The 12,070-nt window shown below is 40.6% G+C and overlaps 1 long non-coding RNA gene across 1 annotated transcript; it reads left to right on the top strand.

Annotated features, from left to right (window-relative positions):
- The first annotated feature begins 917 nt into the window (after window positions 1-917).
- LOC115302820 lies at window positions 918-11,785 on the top strand. Its single transcript, XR_003913647.1, has 4 exons — window positions 918-1,151; window positions 2,276-2,392; window positions 11,160-11,275; window positions 11,390-11,785. It is a non-coding gene; the product is annotated as an uncharacterized LOC115302820 (long non-coding RNA).
- Window positions 11,786-12,070: the final 285 nt, after the last annotated feature.

Genomic DNA, 12,070 nt, shown 5'->3' with positions numbered 1-12,070 from the left:
CTGAGCCGAAGTCAGAGGCTTAACCGGCTGAACCACGCAGGTGCCCCTCTTTTGTATATTTTTAAAGATGCTTACATATTAGCCTGAGGGTTTAATTAGCCATTGGATCAAAATGAAGACTTTCTAACTCCATAAAGGGAGTATCTGAGACCGCAGGGTCATTTTTTTCTGAAATATTTGGCAGCATACCAGTAGGCAGTCATAGTCAGTGCTAAAAGGAATGAGAGTCTGGTCTGATTTTCATGGATTAGATTCAAAATCTATCAACTGTTCAAACCTGAAGTTACAAACTGAAACACACTGGGGAGGAGACCTCCAGAAGGCAGAAGTTCCTATAGTCCCCATCCCACACGCCTCACCTGGGCCATACACTCTCTCCTCCATCTCTCCCATTGCCATGCATGGTCCTGCTCCAAGGTGCAGAGCATCCCAGTGGGTCTCGGTATGTAAAAGGCATCAACTTCCTCAGCCACCAAAAGTGCCGCCCCACTCCCATTCCCAAACCTGATCACTCCAGGGGACACCCAGCTACATACAGCCTGCACCAAGTGACCTGCCTGGGCAAGAACGGCCCTCATCACCTGCCCAGGCCCAGGGGAACAGGGCCCGAAGGCCCGCGCGCAGAGCCGCGGCTCTCGCCCACCCGCAGCTCCCCAGCTTTCCAGGACCCAACAAGGGCAAGGAGAGCCCCCCGCCCCCTGTTTGGGGCTCTTTGTTCGCTGGGCTTCATCGTTCCTGTTCTCAAACCTAGCTCCCAGCAGCCCCCGCCAGCGCATCCGACCTACAGGAAAGTTGCTCCTGAGCTGTGGAGGGGCGTCATCGCCTCCTAGCAACGCTCCTAGCAACCGGGTAACATCTGCTCCCTCTGGTCCAATACGAGCGCAGAACAGCTGCGCGCCCGCCTTGCGTTCCGAACCCGCAGCGAGAGACGAGAGGCGCTTCAGAGACTGGAGGGACGGACCTGCAGGAGCCAGGGCTGCCCGCCGAGCTGCAGTTGCCGCTGCTGCCGCTGTCGCTGTCGCGCCGCCGCTGCTGTCAGCGCCAGAGTGAAGAGTGACAGCGCCACAAAAGCGGGAGGGAGCACCGAACCCCGCGCCTCTACGAAACAGGTGCATGCGCCCATCTCCTGGTCAGTGGACCCAGCTCACAAGGTATGTCCGGACTCATCCAGCAATGTGCCTTTCTCTGAGGCTCAGAAAAGAAAGACCCGTTTCACTGAGGGTGAGGATAGGGACTGTTCTGGGATCCTACTCCACTCCCGGTCAATGAAAAGCGGCCGTATGGTGGTCCCAAATAACCTGGCTTCGTATTTTAAAAATCATGAAATTGGTTCTTGAGGAGTCCCCTGACAGTGGATGCTAGGTTTGTGTTCGGAAGTTTTCAGCTCTCCCTGTTTTTCCTTTGACTTCGCTGCCGGTGTCTGTCTGGCGAGGAGAGCTAGCAGAAAGCACCCATAGGAAAGCCTGCAGTTAGGGCTAAAATGACATCGTGCAGTCTGGACTAATAGAATCAACACGTTTGGAGAGCAACAATCTTTTTAGGTCCTGCTCTGGAAAGGGTCCATTTGGCTGGGAGCAGCCTTTCACTGTTACTCAATCTCCTGAAAAGTAACCATAGTAACTCACCTCTCTTTTGATGGGATCCTCCTCATTGGCTGCCTATCTTCCTTTGGAAAGCTCATCTCTCTAAATATAGAAGATGATGAGATCTGTAAGCATACATCCATGTAGAAAAGGTGCAGTTAAACATGGCCCTTTAAAGAAAAACTATCTCCAAAGAAAAAGTACCACTTGGCTATTTCAAATTTTGTGAAAAATAGTGTGTAGTACAGAGAATGATTGAGTTACCGTTTTGAGTTAGCTGATGGATTGTAACTTCAGAGAGAATGTATCTTGAAATTATATGAAATCTGGCATTTAAAAACAAATTAAGTATATCTGGTCCTGACTTAAAAAAATCAACCCTGTGATAACATCCCCCAAATAATCTCCCAGTAAATAATTGGTGAAAACAGTTATTCACTTTTTCCCAAATTTCTTAGGAATAGTTAAGACTCCTTATGTTTAAAATTAAATCTGGAGAACACTAAAGTAAGGGTGTGTGCTTGAAGGTTAATCTATTTAATCCATCTGGTTCCGAAGAGCTCCACCTTGAATATCTTTCATAGTGTGCTCCTACTGTAAGCATTTTTATGATTGGATAACCAATTCAAGTCGGTGCAGTCCTGACTCTTCCGATGTTATTTTGCATCTGTCTCTGTGTTTCAAAATCTCAGGTTGCCATTCATGAGCCTGAGGCTGTGAGAAATGCTCGCTGTGCAAAGGGGAACTCTCACCAGATATTCTGCAGCTGTCCTAGAAATACACTCTTCAGACTGATTCAGCTTTACCAGGTAATCACTCACTAGCTTAAAAGAAATTACTGTTTAAATATGTATCCAGAGAAATAAATGCTAATGTAGCATTACCATAACTTACAAGATCAATATAAGGGGTTGTTTATATAGATGGTTGCTGGGTAGAAGTCAATAGAGGTTTTCTGTAGAGAGGACATTTGTGAGCTGGCAGATTTTCCTCTCTAAGACCCATGTGAATAGGGTGGGCCAAATTAGGTAGCCTGCCTTGGGGAGCATGTCAAGCGGAAGCCCTGTGAGCAAACTGGTGCATGTCTGAATGACGGAAATGAAGAGAAGTCTCCAAGTCGCAAAAGGAGATCTTGGTGATTTTTAAAAACTTAATTTGCATTAAGGTCATGATAACAGAAACTTATGAGTGTTAAGTGTCTGAAACCAAATTTTCAAGTCAGAACACAAGTCGTTTAATGAGTGCTCAGCTCTCCAGTGCTGCGTTTAACTTTCATGTGTACTGAGCTATCCATGTCGTTCCTGTAGGTAACCAGCCTGATGAATTGCAATTAAATTCATGAAAATATAGTATGCTGTGTTTCTTCCTTCACTTTACCTCTCTTTGTAAAAGTAAATGACTGAGAAGTTTTCTTTACAAATCCATTTGAAAATTTATTCTGGTCTAATTGTATGGTTTTTATGATTATCGTGAGAATTTAAAAGTACAGGTATCCGTAGTCACTTATTGAGATAACTTTAGTTTATTAAAGATATCTTTAAGCATTAAAGATGACCACTAACGCTGTATTTGATTTAGCACCACCACCCCTTTTTCCTTTCTCCGTTATAATTACTATATTTTTTGATAGGAAACAAATCCAAGGAGACCTATAAGACTTACTGTCATCTGCCATGAGATGTATGTAGAATTCTAGCCATGCTATCAATCTGAGGAAAGTTTGAATAAGCCACAAGTATTGGTTCATGCATATGCTTTAATCTTGTGCATTAGAAATTTATACACAGCCTGTCTCTTATGTAATATGCATAGGAGTTTAAAATCATTCACTGCCCTTTAATTTACATGAAAAGGTCTGCCCTTTCATTGAGACCACTATTGCAGTCAAGAAGGTCAAGTGAAAAGGGTTCTTAAATTTTAATTTTGATTCTATCCTGAATGTATAATGTGCAGAATATATACAGTACACTTTTGATGAGCATATCTGTTTAAAGTCATTCATCAGAAAAATTTATCATGGCAATTAGCTTTAAATAAATAAAACTGAATGAAATGGCATCATAATAGAAGTGTTTAATTCTAGAGATATTGGGAGATCCTAAGGAAGAGTGTAATAAAAAAAATCCACCACTTTGTACTTCCGGATCTAGTCACTCTTGTCAATGGGAACTCCGACTGTACTTGTACGTATTGTGAGTTATAAAAAGGGGAGGGGTTTCATTTGGGCCATAAGGTTTAGATCAACATGAGATCAAGCAGGTTAAAACTGAAACCACATTCTAATTTCAGTTTTTCCTCATATATTCTATTTGAAAGTGTTTGTTTCTATGAACATTCCATGTTTAATTTTATGCCATGTTGCTTTCCTGGGATTTAGAAGATGCTTTGAAACATGGAAAAATGTTGAAAGGTTTGATCAAGATGCCAAAGCCCTGGGCTCTTCACTGAGGACTCATGCCAGCTGGCGTTAGCTGTCAAAACACCAACACCCTTACGATAGCTCTAAAGCTGAGGCATAACCAGCTTGGATTGCTCTATTTGTCAAAGCAACATGCTTCAGAAACCTAGGGAAAGTTGAAATAAAATAATGATTTCAGATGCAGAGGGGTAAACTGACCATAGACATTCACCACTAAAACTGGTGAAGAAGTAAGTGCACCTTCCATTTTGGGGGGAGGAGCTCCTTGTCAACTCCCCACCCCCAACCTTTCTAAGAAGTTGTCTGTTTAGCTAGTGTCAATACATTACATTAATGTTTCCCCTAACACAAGTTTTTTTTTAGTATTTCCTGATTACATTTATGTTAACAGTCTAATAACAGAGTCATCTAGTTTACGGCAATATTTCTCAGTGGGGGTTGTACAGGGATATTAATAAAAAGCACTAAGGGCTTGTGAGTGTTATGTTCAGTATTATGATATAGCTTTGTAGTTAGAATTTTTTAAAAAGCCTTTTTTCATCTTATCCTGTGCAGCAAAAAGTCTTCTTGACAGGTCGAGATACCAGAGTCTTCTAAATATCAGAGATGCTTCAGAGGGAGGAGGGACACATTTGAAGCTGGGAAATCCCCTGTATGAATTCTTTTTAAAATGATTAGTAAAAGGGAGCATGGACCACAAACGTCAAGAAAAGTTGGGGATGTTGCAAAGTGTCAGTCCTGTCTTGCATGTGGTACTTGCTTTACTGCTCCATGGCTTGTCTCTCCATACCCGATGTGGGGCATAAAACCAGCTTTTAACTCAAGCAGAGTGCTGGGGTTGAACACAATGCAATTTAATGAAGCATCAAAATCTTTAGAGGAAAGGGAACCTGTGAATGAGGGACATTTCACCACTAGAGCAACTCTGGGTGGTGACACAAATCGGGCAATACTAGTGAAGGCAGAGAATCACTCAACCCTGGGGCAAATTGTCTTATATTCTTAATGAGTAGAGTTAATGATTAGTCCATCATATGGTTTTCTACAACCCTTCTGGGGTACCTGGCTAAATGTTTTTGGCCATCTACTCAAACCTGATGATAGTATCAAAGTGGAAGACAATGGGAGTGATATAGATTAAGTATATTTTCAGAAGATCTCTGCAGTCCAAATACAAGGGATTGAAAAGCCATCCTCTTTGAGCAATAGACCTGGGTATCTAAGGAAGTTATAACATCTCCCAAGACATCACATTAGTAAAATATTTCTTGGAATCTATATCTAGCAGTGTGAATGCTTTGCCAATTTTCTTCCTGATTCATTCCCACTTTCCAAGGTGAAAGGTGTAGTGAAAGGGAGTATAATCCTTTAAAATAAGGAATGGAGGGGGCCTGGGTGACTCAGTCAGTTAAGTACCTGACTTTGGCTCAGGTCACGATCTTGCGGTTAGTGGGTTTGAGCCCTGTGTCGGGCTCTGTGCTGACAGCTCAGAGCCTGGAGCCTGCTTCAGAGTCTGTGTCTCCCTTTCTCTGTTCCTCCCATGCTCATTCTCTGTCTCTCTGTCTCAAAAATAAATAAACATTAAAAAATTAAAATAAGGAATGCACTTCTGAGGGGTGGTAAACACAAAATTTGCCCAGGAAATGTACTGCTCTTGGTATCTGTCATTAATAGGGCCAGATCATGGCAGAAGTTAGGCTTTGGTGCAGCAACTAAGGTAACTTCATGAGTACATGGCTGGTCAGATCCTATTTAATAATGTTCTCTTTGGTTCGGAGGCCATCAGCTGTGGACCAAGATAGGCTATGGAAGGGTGGTATTTTATTTATTATTTTATGTATACACTTGGGGCTATCCCAAGGGCTATGGAATCCAGTCCCAGACAGTGCTTCTGGTCTTAGGAAACTTCTCTTCCTGACTTCTCTTTCTTGTCGGTATCCCTGGAAGTTCCTAAGAAACTTTGCCAGGAGCTACAACTTGTTGGTAATTCTAAGCTGCCAGCAAAGTCAATCTTGTGCTTGGAGTGGATGATAAGTCTGTAGAAACAGATTGTTCCATTGATTTGGAGCTAAAAACTGCCACTGAGTTCTGCTCCATAGAATATATTACCTAGAAGTGTGCCAGGCAAGGGGTTATAAGGGATAAAACTGATGGAAAATTGCTATCACAAAACTCAAGGTCTACAAAAGAAGCAGTATTGCAGCCTTGAATGTTGCTTTCATCCACCTTCTTGAGCGCACTTGTGAATGTTCCCTGCTGCTATGCTGAACACAAAAGGACAATCGTCCTGCTGTAACAGTACTACTTAATAGGACACATATTTATGATTTCAAAAATGAGATCACTACACTCACAACACCTAAAATTTATTGAGTAGAAAATGTGTGAAAATGTGACAAGCACTGGGTGAGTAAGTGCTTTTAAAATATCATCTCCCTTAATTCACATACAACTCAGTGAGTTTGATATTGTTCCTCCATTTAATTGCTGAGGAAACTCAGGCTCTTTGAGGTTAAATACTTTGCCTGAAGTCACCAAGCAAATAAATTGTAGAGTCTGGATTTGAATCCTGTCAAAGTATTTTAAGCCATGTAGCAAGACTGAAGAACGCAGCTAACAGTGACAGATGATACAGCTCTGTCTAAACAAAAGTGGTTGTCGCCTTTAAGGAAGGAAGTGTTCTGGCGTTGTGACTAGCAAAGCATTATGTAGTTAGGTAGGGACCTGTACTTCCTAAGGCTCACGTCAGGCCAACGCCATGCAAAGGGAAAGCAATGAGGGACTGGAAGTCAGGGCCCTGATTTGTCCACAACACAAGTTAGCTGTCGATGGGAGGCTAGACCCACCTTACTCTCCCCATTGATCAGACTGTTCTTTTGTCTGTGGCTACAGAGGCACATGTAATAGGAGGATCTCGGCTCAGTTCTTGCAGTTTATTGATCAAGGGGTGTGGGGAAGAGAATGCAGGCTCAGACAAAGAATGGATCGCCTTGACAGGGCCTTCTTCTTTTATTATTGTCTCTTCTCTCAAAGTGTTTGTAAATTAATTTGTTGATGATCTTTCCTTAATGTACTGCCCCTCGGCTGTGTACCTAATGAAATCACTTGTGCAATAATAGGATTTCAGATGTCTGGAGGCAGGGGCAAAACAATTGGAGGAGTGCGTGAGCAATCGTTTGTAATTACATTTGAAACATTTATTTTTAAAATGTGTATAAATTGTGCTGCTGGAACCCTAATGACAGGGGCGGTCATTCTATTCCCTAACTTCTAATGTGTTGCTTCCTGAAGTCTTACACTGTGAAATACGTTGAGCTGGACACAGGCATTTTATGTGTGAGTGTTCAAACCAGCATTAACCATTTTACCTTTCCAGATAAATTTAGGTGCGGCCTAATTCAGTTTTATAATTTCTATGCAATTCTCAGAACTCAAGACAGTGAAAATGAACACAGAAAATCATTTCACTTTTTTCCTGTCTAGCTCAATTCTCGGGGTTGAGTTTGGCTTTTGAGTTATGGGAGAATGATATCAACAGATTTACACATGTTTGCTGGATCATAATAGGCAAATTTCTTTGGATATCTAGAGTAACTTAAATTCTCCAAATGACTCCCCGGATGTTTCAGAAACAATGTACATTTCTTTTACCCCAAATGTATGACCAGTGGCAAGTAATTCAGAAACATTTTCTTGGGGTCATCATAGCACCTGAACCGTATTTTTTTTTTTACTTGATCATTTGAAATATTCTTTTGTAGTCTTTTAACTCTCCAATTACAATGTAATATTTCTGGGAGGAAGGGCAGTAGAAAAGAGTCTTAGGGTCAGAGCTAGGAGGGCAGGCTGGGATTTGTGTCTGTGGGCTAGGTCTGTGCCTATTGGCACTAAAAAGAGCTCACATTTGATTGAGTGCTTACTATGTGCTTGGCACAGTGCCAGTCCCCTGCCATGAATTATTTCAACAATCCTATCAGCCAGTGATATTTCTATCCCCACTTTACAAATGAGACTTGTAACATGTTTATGTGATATTCTCAAGGCCACACAACTAAGGAACAGCAGACCTTGAATTCAAACCCACTTCAACCTGACTTCAAAACCCAAACTCATAGCTACGTAACTGATTATAAATCACGGAACCCTTCTGAGCCACAGTTTCCTCATCTGTAAACTTTGGAGGCTGAAGCAGGTAGTCAATAAGTTTCCAGCTCCAAATTTTTTGAGTTTCAATCCAGCCAAGAAAACAGATGTCGGAACTTATGTTTGCTATATATTTTAGCCTCAAAGTAGCTAAAAGCATCCTCCAAAAACATTTATGCCAAAAACACTGCAAATAGCTAAACAGCCTGCAGGGAGGTAATTGTCAAACCAATACCAGCTGTGAAAGCTTTTCAGCATTTCAACAACCCTTGGGGGTGTTTTTTAAGAGCAATAAACTAAGTGGCTAAGTGTGTTGCCCACGGAACTGAGACACAAATCTGAACCCCTGAGAATTTACTGTGTTTTCAGATCAATACATTCTGTATCTGAGGCTCACTTCTCCAATACCAAACTGGATCTTAATGAACCTTGGAGATATTTAGTATAATTTTCTGGTCTTGGTCTATAAATTAAAAATATCTTCCCCAGAGCATCACTTGGTTTAGTTGACATTTGGTTTTCCAAAGCTACCGCCTTCTCTGCCTTGTATCATTCATTCGGAGGTTTTCATTTCGTCGTAAATGCTATAGACATTGCATTCTTTTGGAAAATAAAATAAGCAGATATTAAAAAAGCAAAATATAAATTGATGAAAACGTCTGCTATGGTAAAGTCATTCTTCTTCTTTCCAAGTCTTTTATCAATCCTTTCCTACTATAATAATTCTTTGGGCCTTATTATTTTTTTAAGTGACTTGTCCAGCTATAATGCTAATAACAGTCATTGATACTTCTTAATGTGAACCCAGAAGTTATGTTGAAAAGTGACCTCATGCTTCCTTCACTATTTAGTTAAAAGGCAGTCTGGCTTTGTTTGCGATGCTACAGCGTCGAAGCCAATGTAGCCGATGTTGTGGTAGCAACACCGCCACCAACAGAAATCAATCAAGCTGATTGCTTGGCATCCGGATGATAAGAGAATCGGTTGATGGGCCAGATGTCCTGCTTTTCTACTTGCTGCTGTACAACAATTGCTTTCAAAATGTGGTCCCCACACCTGCAGGCTCAGGGTCACCTGGAAATTTGTTAGAAATGTAAATTCTCTGCTCCTGATGCAGAACTCCTGAATTAGAAATTGTGGGGGGTGGGACCCAGCGATCTGTGTTTTGAAGAGCCCTTCAGATGATTTTGGTGCTCTCGAGATCCACCGCGGCACCAACTAGTTAAGCAGTTAAAAAAGAATTCCGTCACAATAATTAATTGTCATCACAGAATAATCCAAAGCTTCACCTAATTATTTGATGGAATGCTTTAAAAATACATGTTAGAAAATGCAGTCTGCTAAAAACAGACAGACAAAAACCCCCAAACCAAAAACCAGCCCCTAAGGAAACTGGATTCAGTAATGCTTTCTTTGTTTTCAGTACAATCCATTTTGTTCTTTTTTCCCCCCAACCTTTTGAAATCTGTGAATCCTCCATATAAATTGAGTTCTGCTTATTGAATCCAGAGACTGCACACATCCAGTGGCTTCAGTTATGAGTGATCATTGCTCATGTCTCTCTTTTTAGGTCAGACACACCAGGGCTTTAAAATTGTTACAGCTCCTGCAGATCATGCCAGTTCTACTTGAAGACTCTCCTGGGTTTGCAAACCACACTGGTATCAGTGAAAATTCGGAATGCCTTAGGTGTGATTTTTGTAGCTTGACCTACTGGTTTAGGAAAACCATTCAGCCACCCAAACTTGCAGTGAGTGATATACAGATGCTGCTAAATTGGAAGAAAAGCTCGAAGAAGCAGGTTCTTGAAGAACATATTTTTAATATTTAATATTTTTGAAATTTAAAATGTTAGAAGAAAAACATCAGAAGTCTTAACTGTAAATTTATTTAACCAACACATTAATAAATTACTTTGTGAATCAAATAGTTTCAATACTTAGAAGTATTTGAAGGTGTGGAATAAAAGTAAACTAGTTGACGTGTAAATGCGAGCATTTATTTTGGTTCAGCCTCCTGAGCTTGAATGAGTCTGTACTAACCAGGACTCAATTTGTATTCTAAGTTCATTCAACGCTTTGACTAGGAAGCGACTTGTCCTTTGCTTTTAAGATTGAACTTGCCTGTTTTCTGTGCTGTGAGCACCACCTACAGTACAAAGTAGGAACTCCCTTCAAACCAAATGCTTTCTGCAAATCCGCATTCAGAACACTACTGTCCTTCCTTAAACACGGCAGACACCTCAATAGCAATAGTATTTTTTTAAATGTTTATTTTTGTGTGTGAGAGAGAGAGAGAGAGAGCGCATGAGCTAGAGCCGGGGAAGGGAAGAGAGAGAGGGAGACACAGAATCTCAAGCAGGCTCCAGGCTCTGCGCTGTCAGCAGAGCCCCTGACACGGGGCTCGAACCCACCAACCATGAATAGCATTTTAAAGGAAAGAACAAAGTTTTCATGTTCAGATATTATACCAAGCTCAAGTTTGTCAGTCAGAATGCTATTTAAGCCTCTCCTCTCCATATGATTAAGCTGTGTGTTATGAGAACAGCCATGGCATGACCATGTCATAGGGTCTACCGACACACATGATTATTTCTTTAAAGTGTAATTGGGTTATCAACGGTTTTATACCAATTGGATTAACCTAGGTGCACCTAGCAACGTTAAATTCCCTTCATAAACTAAGGAGTTTAAATGGGCATATTTTGACATTAAATGGCATGAAATTAAATAGAATATTGGTAAGTATTCATTTTTGAGGAGCAACATAAGGCAATTCATATAATTCTCCAACCTGGAACATTTACTTTAGGTCTGAGTAGTGGCAGTTACCTACACACAGGCCTTTTGGTCACAAAACAATTGCTGCTGAAGACTTTATCATATTGCTTAGTAAATGGAGGTGGGATTTTTTTCCCAGAGTCAACCAACAGTTTCTTCTTATAAGGAGAACTTATAAAATGTTCTTTGTCACAATAAAATCTGATGTTTCTCCCATTATTTTATTTTGTTTAGATTATCCAACAAAAGTATTACCGTATACATTAACAACGTCGAAAGTAGCCTACTTTAAGAGGAAATATGCAGAAGAAGAAGATTTACATCAAGATTACCATGGGTATTTTCCAAAAGTAAGGGTTTACTTATCATTATTTTTTCCTTTCTTTTTTCTTGAGTCTTGTCAATAGCAAAAAGCTCTAGTGTCCTTTTTTCTAAAAATAGATAATGATATGTTTGCTTTCCAGCACCTGATATTGCCCGAGGACAGGACTTGCATTCTCAAACTTTCTCTGGAGAAGCTCAGGTTTCTTGAAGACCCAGAAACCTACTTAAGAAGGTCTGTGTTAATTAACAATTTGCTGAGGAAGATACATCTAGAGACGGAGAAAGAGAGCTATGAATACTTTAAAGAAGCTCCCTGTTATAAGACTGCTTATTCTGATACAAGAAAACGGCTGAAGTTCATGGTACAGGAATGCTGTTCTCAGTCTCTTTATTATGAAGAGCTGCATTCATATCATATTGTGCCTTATGCTTCGGAGAATGCCATTTATGGAATGGGCTACACTAGCAGCCACTTGGAGCAAAATTCTCAGTTGCTTATTTATAAAATGAATTAAAGTAACTGTTAAGTTCATTGATACTTTGTTTCTAAGTGCTTGAACTGTTTTAGTGAAGATATTAAAATAAGGCACTAATTACCAGTGCACTTGAGATCAAAGATGGCATGCATGCTGACCTGAGCGGAAGGAGCCCTGGTTATTACTCAGCAGTCCTTAGTCTCATCCAAATTGAAACTATGTCCACATATTATAAAGCAGCAAACGAGTGCTTTAAAGGCAAAGTTCTTATGTTTCTTTAAAAGATAAGATGACGTGTACAAAGAGACTTATGTCAAGTTCTTCTATGGATTTAAACTTTTAAGC

The sequence above is a fragment of the Suricata suricatta genome, chromosome 9, assembly GCF_006229205.1.
Source record: "Suricata suricatta isolate VVHF042 chromosome 9, meerkat_22Aug2017_6uvM2_HiC, whole genome shotgun sequence".
Classification (NCBI taxonomy): Eukaryota; Metazoa; Chordata; class Mammalia; order Carnivora; family Herpestidae; genus Suricata; species Suricata suricatta.
Note: the sequence above shows the minus strand (reverse complement) of the source record. Positions and strands in the feature narration are given on the sequence as shown.